Consider the following 8,666-nt stretch of genomic DNA (forward strand, 5'->3'; position numbering starts at 1 on the left):
CTTTGAACTTGTTTGCTTTTTAATGAATTACAGTAAAATATGCTCTACATGATGTCTTAGTAATGATACTGATGTCATAATTGAGTTGAAACATTTTAATTTTCTGCAAGTGTAATAATCTACAAGATCCCATTACAGTAGAATAGGTTTTGCAAAGCCACAACTTTTTTATTTAGATCTCTAGCTGGCTCTAATGTCTTGGAGTGTAGTTGAGAGTCTATTTTGATTATAATCTTGCATGTCATCTCCAGGTACTCCCACTGAGGAGTCTTGGCCAGGAATCAACACCAATGACAACTTCCTTTCACACAACGTCCCCCATTATGATGGGGAACCTCTGATCACTCATGCACCCAGGTGTGTGTATCTGTTGTTTTCTGTTTGTGTTTCTTTTAGTGTGATAATCCTTTCTGTTTGGCAACTGTTGTGATTATTGTATATTTATGTGGATGTGTAAATGAGCTTTATTGTTAAGTCCTAGATAACATGTGACTTTAGTAAGGATAAATTCCTAGCACCCTCAGCTGGACAAGGTGATACTGAGGAACAGTTAAGATCCATGTGCAGATTAGATTATTCAATTGGTAATCTTTCACGGTCCTTGTACTTTTGACCTGTTTCATATCCTATCTGAAATGGAATAACGAGAAATGTAAATATGTTTTTGTTTAGTTTAACAAACGGACAATGAGATTTCTGCTCTAATTTATTCAGGTTTGTGACACAAACACCTATGGATCTCATTAAAAGACGAGTGGGAAATGTTATGGGCATGTCATCAGGGTAATGTTTATTGTTGACTTTTACGTTCAATCCTTATTTCCCATACAGTAGGCTAATAGAGTAAAACTTTTTGCTTTTATTTAAAGAGATGGAGCTTTCATCGTTGCATTTATCAATGGGACATTAAACACAGGAACATGACCTGCTACAAAAAGTGATTTCTCAAGTTTCGTACATCAAAGGCAAAGCTTTGCAGAAGCATATTTGTTTTAAATGTCACACGTGGTTAACAGCAAGTGGTTGTTTGCGTCGCGACAATCGCTTATTAAAGCGGGACTTGGCAGTGTCGTAACGACCCCTTTACTATCTGACAGAATTAAGGCTGGACCAACAAGATAAAAAGGGTGTTTCAGTGTGCGACATGTGCGAATGAAATATCAAAGCCATAAACCGATTTGTAAACCACAAATGAGAAATCGAGCCGAAATCTCATTTTCCATTCATAAACTAAACCAAAAATGAAAACACACGCCATCTTTCCATTTCTCATTATTCCATTTCCGAAAGGATATAAATGGGTAAAAAGTACACGGACCTTTTACACACAGAAAACAGTTTGACTAGAGAGACAAGTGAAAAGCAAAGGGAAAAAGGAAAATGAGAAAAGGAATGATGCCAAATTACTCTATTTTACTATTAGTAGTTTTGGTTACAGTTTACTTGAAGGGGTGTGCATAAGACTGACATGACACCTACATAATCATGACATGACTCATGTCATGAATATGAAAGTTGTTTATGCATGTTTATGACAACTGTCATTAAGTGTCATTCGCTCAGTTATGTAATTTTTAATGCAAAGATGACATTGTTTGAGATGTCTTTGTTATGGGCTATGGTTAGGGGTAAGGGTAGGGGTAGGGATAGGTTAGGGTTAGGTCAAATAATGTCATATTTGCATTAAAAATGACATAACTGAGCGAATGACACTTAATGACAGTTGTCATAAACATGCTTAAAACCTCCTTCATATTCATGACATGTGTCATGTCATGATTATGAAGGTGTCATGTCAGTCTTATGCACACCCCTTCAAGTAAAGTGTTACCGTAGTTTTTTTTTTGCTGTAATGAAAATACAATGCAAGTGATTCAATCATAAACGTTAAATCATTTGAGAAGTCAGGTGATATTACTACTAAAATTTGTTAACATTGAGACTGGAAAGTTACAGCTATAATAGTTTTTGTGCAATTTTGTTCTACAGGATCACCAATGACGGTCATGGTCTACTATGCCAGTTATTACAGGTAAAGTATGCATTTGATTTTGCCCTTGCAAAGAAATGCCTGAGACGTCAAAAAGTTTTTGATTGATGTCTACTTTAATTATTTACATTTTAGTATGTTTATTATTATGAAAGATGCTCGAGTACTTAATAAATTGAGCCATCTGTCCATATTAAATTCTTACAGTCAGTCAAGACTAATAAAGGAAATTCAGGATTATTATCTGTGCTGTCATTAATACAAAGTTCATCTGAGTACGTTCAGTTTAATGTTCTGTTTTGGTTTAGATTTGTGTTCCCAGTTCCTGTGTTTATTTCCCGTCTTCCTTAGTTGACCTAGTTTATAGTAGTTTGTTACCATAGTAATCTATTGTGTCCACCTGCCCCTTGTTAACTCACTCATTTAGTCTCTGTATATATACTCCCTGTACATACCCCCTGTTTAGTTTGTTGTCAGTTCTTACATCAATTTCAATTCATTGTTCTGTTCTTGTGTCTTTATCTCTCTCCTGAGTAGGATTGATTTGAATAAATGTGAGTTATTGTTAAACTGCTGTTTCACTGCTGCAACTAGATCCTGCTCAAACTCATCCTTGTCAGACCCTAAATATGGATCTAGCAGCAGTTTTTCTTGGACTAGAAACTATCCTGTTCTACTATTCCATTATTCAAGATGGCCGGGAAATTGAGGAGACCATGGAGGAGTATTTGGAATATTGCCACCAGACCTTGTGGGATGACTTTACTCTGTTGGACTGTTTTTGGAGAGAGCTGGATGGGAACATTGGCAAATGGATGCCAGCAGAAGATTCCAGCAGGTCCCTGGCTAAGTATCTGGACATTGTGCTTTGGCTGTGTGGTTCACAATTTACCGTCGGTGAGGTGGAGGACAACATCACAACACAGCTATAGCCCACTCCCACCATCTTGACATCATCTACCCAGAGTCAGAGCCATTACCTACCACAGACCCAGAACCAGAGCCCACCACAGACACTGAGCCAGAGCCTATGCCTGCCATGGACCCTGTGGTAGAGCCATTTTCTGCCCCGGAGCCCGAGGCTTCTGCAAAGTCTGAACAGGTGTGTGAGCAGGACCCCATGACCATCCCAGAGTAAATGTTGGTGGAATTGGACTGCCTGGAGTGGCTGATTGACTTGAGTGACACAGAGCCAGTTCCTGTCCTTGTTTCTACCCTTGAGCAACCTCCTTCCTTGCCGATCCCCTCCAGCTGTTTAGATACTCCATTTAAATACTCTATTTAGATACTCTTTTTAGGTTCCACCCAGCCCTGAATCTCCTGCTCCACTGGTTTCACACAGCCCTGAATCCCCTGTCAGCCAGTTCCAAGTCTCCCTTAGCAACATTGTTCTCGTCCAGCCTCCTTCTCTCTCCTCCTCTTTAAATTAAAGGCAGTTTTTCAGCCCTGTCTCCGCTGGCTCCCCTCAGCCAGTTTGCCAGCTCCGCCTAGGTGTGTCAATCCCCTGGCTTCACCTCGAGCCTCTGAGCCCTAGACTTCCCTATACTCCCTGTAGACCCATTGGATCCCTTCGTATCCACCATGGCCCATCATCCCTCAAGCTACACCAGACTCCCTCGTTCCTCTGGCTCTGCCTTGGTCAGTCATCACCCTGCTTGCGCCATAACCTTCCAGTCCTACAACTATGCCTTGTTTCTCCACCCCTATGGCTCATCCCGGCTCCGCCTCAGTCTGCCGAGTGCCAGCACCACATGATAACAATGGTCTCTCACATTCTGGGAGTATATGAGGAGATCATTTCTGTACACTTATGATGAAATGTTGTGGGTACTCCCAGAACACCTCATTAATGAAACCCTGGAATACAGAGGGAGCATTGGCCAGGCCATATGACATGACCCGATATTTGTAGTAGCTAGTGGGTTTGTGAGAATTGTTTGGATCATGTGAGAACTGTTTGTGGAATATAGGAGTAGAAGGCTTGGTAGGTGGAGACCACAATGGTGGAGGTGGATCCGAATCCATTCGCCGATCTCCGGGTCTGGCAGTAGCACTTTTAGCAGTAGCTTAGCATAGATTATTGAATCTGATTAGACCGTTAGCATCTCTTCTGTAGTTACATCGTGTACTAAGACCGACGGAAAATGAAAAGTTGCGATTGTCTAGGCCGATATGGCCAGGAACTATCTCTCCGCCGGAATGAGAGTATAGTTCCTAGCCATATCGGCCATAATTCACGCCTGCACGCTAGGTAGCGCAGACCAACAATGCATTTTTTCATCATGTAGCCTATGGATCTCGTATATGGCTTTTGTATTGTTTGCTGCTCAATATACAGCATTAAATTAAGATTAATAACTTTTGGTTCTTCATTAGAAACACAAACTATCCATAATGCTTACAAGAATACATCTGAAAATATAATTAGAGGTACAAATAGCATCAAGCTACATTTCAAAATGTATGTAATTATTAATGTTTTTGCTCAAACCCCACTTTAAACCATCATCAAGTGCTTGTAATAACTTGTAATATCTAAAATGGATTTAGATTCTATAATAGGTAGACATGCACTCTTTGTATGTTTTATAATAGACTGAACGCTACCTGCTTGTCATAAACATCCTTTATTGTTATAAAAATACCGTGAGCTGCATAAAAACATACAGAAAATATATCTTCATAATCATGTCTATTTGCTTTCATATTTCACATGTAGAAAAATGTTTCTCTATTTTTTTTAATATACGGAAGGGCAAGAGATGATTGACAGATCTTGAGTGAACGCGCTCTCGCGCACATGGAATAAAATGGACTGTGCTCTCCAGATCACATAATTCAGTGGAGATTTAATAGAAATGTTATTCTGTATTAAAGAATGTGAGAATATATCTGTTCTCAAATACCAACAATAACAAGAACTCAGCATCCACTTTCGTCTCTCTACAGGGATACTCTTCTTCGGTGTTTGTTTACAATGGCTTTCGAAACAGCGCCACCATTCTAAACTTTTGTGCAACAGCAGCTGCTCTGGGCACGTGATCTAAGCTCAAATCTGATTGGACGGCCCGTTTCATCGCGGAGCGATGGGGAAAAAAAATCGACAAACAAGACGAAAAAAAAATCTTCGCTTTTTCGCGCTGCGAATGATCGCGCCTAGTGTGAATAGCCCCATTAGGGATCAATTGTTTTGATTCAAATGCGTCATCGCGCCGAACATTCACGCCGATTTTCGTGTTCAGTGTGAAAAGCCCTTTAGTTGCACTGGTTGGAAGGCCCACCAATATAGAACATTGCAGTAGTCCAATCTTGAAATTACAAGAGATTGGACAAGTAGCTTTGGTGCATATTCTGACAGGAAGAGCCTGATTTTCCAAATGTTGAATGAGCATGTATGTACACTGCCTGTGAAGCAGGACTGAAGCCACCGAAGTACCATACCTGTGATCCCCAGAAAGAGTGAACAGGAGGATATGTCAAAGGCTGCAGGTCAAGCAGAATAAGAACATATGATTTGGAGTGTTCAATCAGCTCTCTACTTTTTTGTCACAGAACAATCTACTTGAAAAGAACCAGTCTGGGTTCAAAAGCGGACACTGAAAGTGGAGGCAACCCTGTCGACCGTTGCTGAAATTTTTCGGCTGGCAAGAGTGAGCAAAGCATGTAGGATGGGTGAAACAGCACTCTGGAGATCTCATTCTCTGAAAAAGGACAGAAAGAATAGAGGTGTTGGCGAGACTTTTGACTGTCAGGATCTGATTCGTAATTAGATGAGTGAACCCCCCTGGGTGCTGGTTAGAGCACAATAATATATAAGGATGAGGAGACAGGTGATCAGGTTTAGATGATGTATTGATAGGAGGTAAGCCACAGAGATACAGGTATTTCACAGGTGGGTATTAATTACAGGCAGTAGAGGCATTAGTCTGGAACACAAGAAATACAATAAAGGTTAATCAATAACTAACAATAACTAGGCATATACAACAATAAACATCCATTGGTACATAAAGGCAGCCAAAGCATACTAAATCCTCATCAGTAACATTTTTCCAAGAATCCAAGAAAAGAAAATAAGGTATCACGTTGTACATTATAAGCCATTAGCGATCATCTAACATGATAAACATCACTCCATATATGGATAGAATCGAGGCACATCAGAGTGATCGCTTGTTTGGCATAAACAGCTTGAAATATCAAAATCACATCACAGAGGTATCAATGAAAATCAAAACAGTGATATACATCTCAGAAAAGAAGAAATAATTTGCATATGCAACAGCCTCATTTGGCTAAACTAACAAAAACAACGTCTGCACGCATGTCTAGACATGTGCGTGTGACGCAGTTATAAATAACTCAATACTGATCTCAATAAACACAATAATAAAGAAAACAGACTTACTTGTAGGTCAATGACTAACACCTCAAGGTAACTTCTGCAGCAAATATGACCGGAATGAATGACCTCTCAGTGATCGGCAGAATACAGAGTTCAGCAGGCATCAGCGGCTTAACTCACGAGACTGCTCAGCCAGAAGGTGACGTACGGTGTCAGAATAAAAGCCCTCTCTTAAAGGAGCCTTTACAACAAGAAGAGTTGAATGTGTGTGGGTGGAGGATGTAAAGAACTGGTTGCTGGTGGTGGCCAGCTTATCAGTGAATAAGCTGGCAAAGTCATCAGCAGTCGGAGAAGAAGTGGGAGGAGGTGGAGGGGGACAGATAAGAGAAAAGTTGTGAATAGTTTCAGGGTGTCTAAGGTGTTGCTGATTTTGTTTTGGTAGTAAGATATCTTGGCAGCAGAATCATTAGAGAAGAAAGAGGACATGAGAGAATGGTATTTGCTCAGGTCAGCAGGGTCTTGTTGTTACCTACTGCATAACACTGCTTGTGACTTATAACTCATAACTTAGACTTGTAGTACAACACAACGAAACGTTTCAATTTATATTTTACTGCAGTATTTGCAGTGAGATCCCATTTGTAGACATGCACATAGAAAAGAAACTCACACTTCACACTAGATGTATGTGTTTTTATTTAGTGTGAAGCACGGCAGCGTATTTGGGCAGAAGTGGCTCTCCGGCACATTTATTTCAGAGACCTGGGAGAAAAAGTGCAGGACCTGGCTGACAGTAAGTATTTCATACTAGTAATTTTATAGTCTTTTAATATATTAGTCTTATTATTATTATTATTCAATTATAGTCTTATAAGCTAATTGTTGTAAGATGTGATGCTGTGTTCATAAATTTGCATAGACAATTTCTATACATTTATAAAGTCATACATTCACAGCTGAAATGTCATGTCTGTATTAATAAAATGTTAAATTCTGTCACTCCAGCTACCTCCATCTTTTCTGTCAAGGAGATTCGACTTCAGATGGACCCAGGAAAACACTTTCCAGCTCAAAGAGAGTTGGGTGAGTTCGAACATTTACCTGGATGTTGAGTTCCTTGTACATGTTGGGAAAAAAAAGAAGCAAGACTGTAACCGTATTTTATCTCTCCTCCAAAAAATCAGATGAGAAAGTAATTGACACTACAGAAGTACCGTTTAGACCGTTCCCGCTAAATTTGGATCTCGTTTCCAGAATCTCACATTTAAATTTCCGCTACTGAAAGAAAGAGAGATAGGCATGTAGTAAAATAAAAGTGTAGTCTTCACAAAATTGTATGTTATTTTATTCGTCTTGTCAAGAGTCTTGAATTTATTGACTTTGACTTGAATTTATATGAATTATCTTAAGACACAAAATTTGTTTAATATTTTATGCAACACAGTAGGAAAAAAAGTGTCAGAGAAAATACATTTTTTATTTCTTATTGTTGTTCGTCTTGTCAGGATACAGTTCGTTTAACATTGACAACACAAAAGTGTCGCAGAGAGAAAAAAAATAAAAATGTAGGTTGTACTTGTCAAGAGTCTTGAATTTATTGACTTTGACTTGAATTTATATGAATTATCTTAAGACACAAAATTTGTTTAATATTTTATGCAACACAGTAGGAAAAAAAGTGTCAGAGAAAATACATTTTTTATTTCTTATTGTTGTTCGTCTTGTCAGGATACAGTTCGTTTAACATTGACAACACAAAAGTGTCGCAGAGAGAAAAAAAATAAAAATGTAGGTTGTACAAAAATAGCCTATTAGCTACTTTTATTCGTCTTGTCAAGAGTCTTGAATTTATTGACTTTGACTTGAATTTATATGAATTATCTTAAGACACAAAATTTGTTTAATATTTTATGCAACACAGTAGGAAAAGTGTTGCAGAGAAAAACAAATAAATATGACATCTTTCATTTAAAATTATAGACTAAGCAAAATATAAACAAAACCGAGCTGAACGTCCTTCAAGGAAAGCGCCTCCACACTTTGCTCCATCCTTATTCTGCACCGTCACTCATCGACAACCTGCCTGTTCTGTCTGAGGGCCGTATATTCACCACCAGTACAGCCTTCTTTGAGCATCGCTATGCACATGCTGCACACAGACCACGCAAATAAAACGCGTGACGGTAAAAGCATGCATGCAGCGCGTGCATAACAGTCCTGAGCGCAAGCTGTACCGGTGGTCAATAAGAATAAAGCGCAGATATGCTGTTCTGAATGGACATCGAGAACGGGATATTGTTAGACCGCCCGCTCCCGTTCAAATTACACCAG

The 8,666-nt window shown here is 39.2% G+C and overlaps 1 long non-coding RNA gene across 1 annotated transcript in view; it reads left to right on the top strand.

The window, feature by feature from the left end:
- Window positions 1-7,043: 7,043 nt before the first annotated feature.
- Window positions 7,044-8,666, top strand: part of LOC107561398 (uncharacterized) — a 5,188-nt gene continuing 3,565 nt past the window's right edge. Inside the window, exons 1-2 of the long non-coding RNA XR_001605844.1 lie at window positions 7,044-7,128; window positions 7,341-7,418. This is a non-coding gene — a long non-coding RNA (uncharacterized lncRNA). The remainder of the gene's footprint in view (window positions 7,129-7,340; window positions 7,419-8,666) is intronic.

This window comes from Sinocyclocheilus grahami, unplaced genomic scaffold (assembly GCF_001515645.1).
Source record: "Sinocyclocheilus grahami isolate Dianchi unplaced genomic scaffold, SAMN03320097.WGS_v1.1 scaffold770.1, whole genome shotgun sequence".
Taxonomy (NCBI): Eukaryota; Metazoa; Chordata; class Actinopteri; order Cypriniformes; family Cyprinidae; genus Sinocyclocheilus; species Sinocyclocheilus grahami.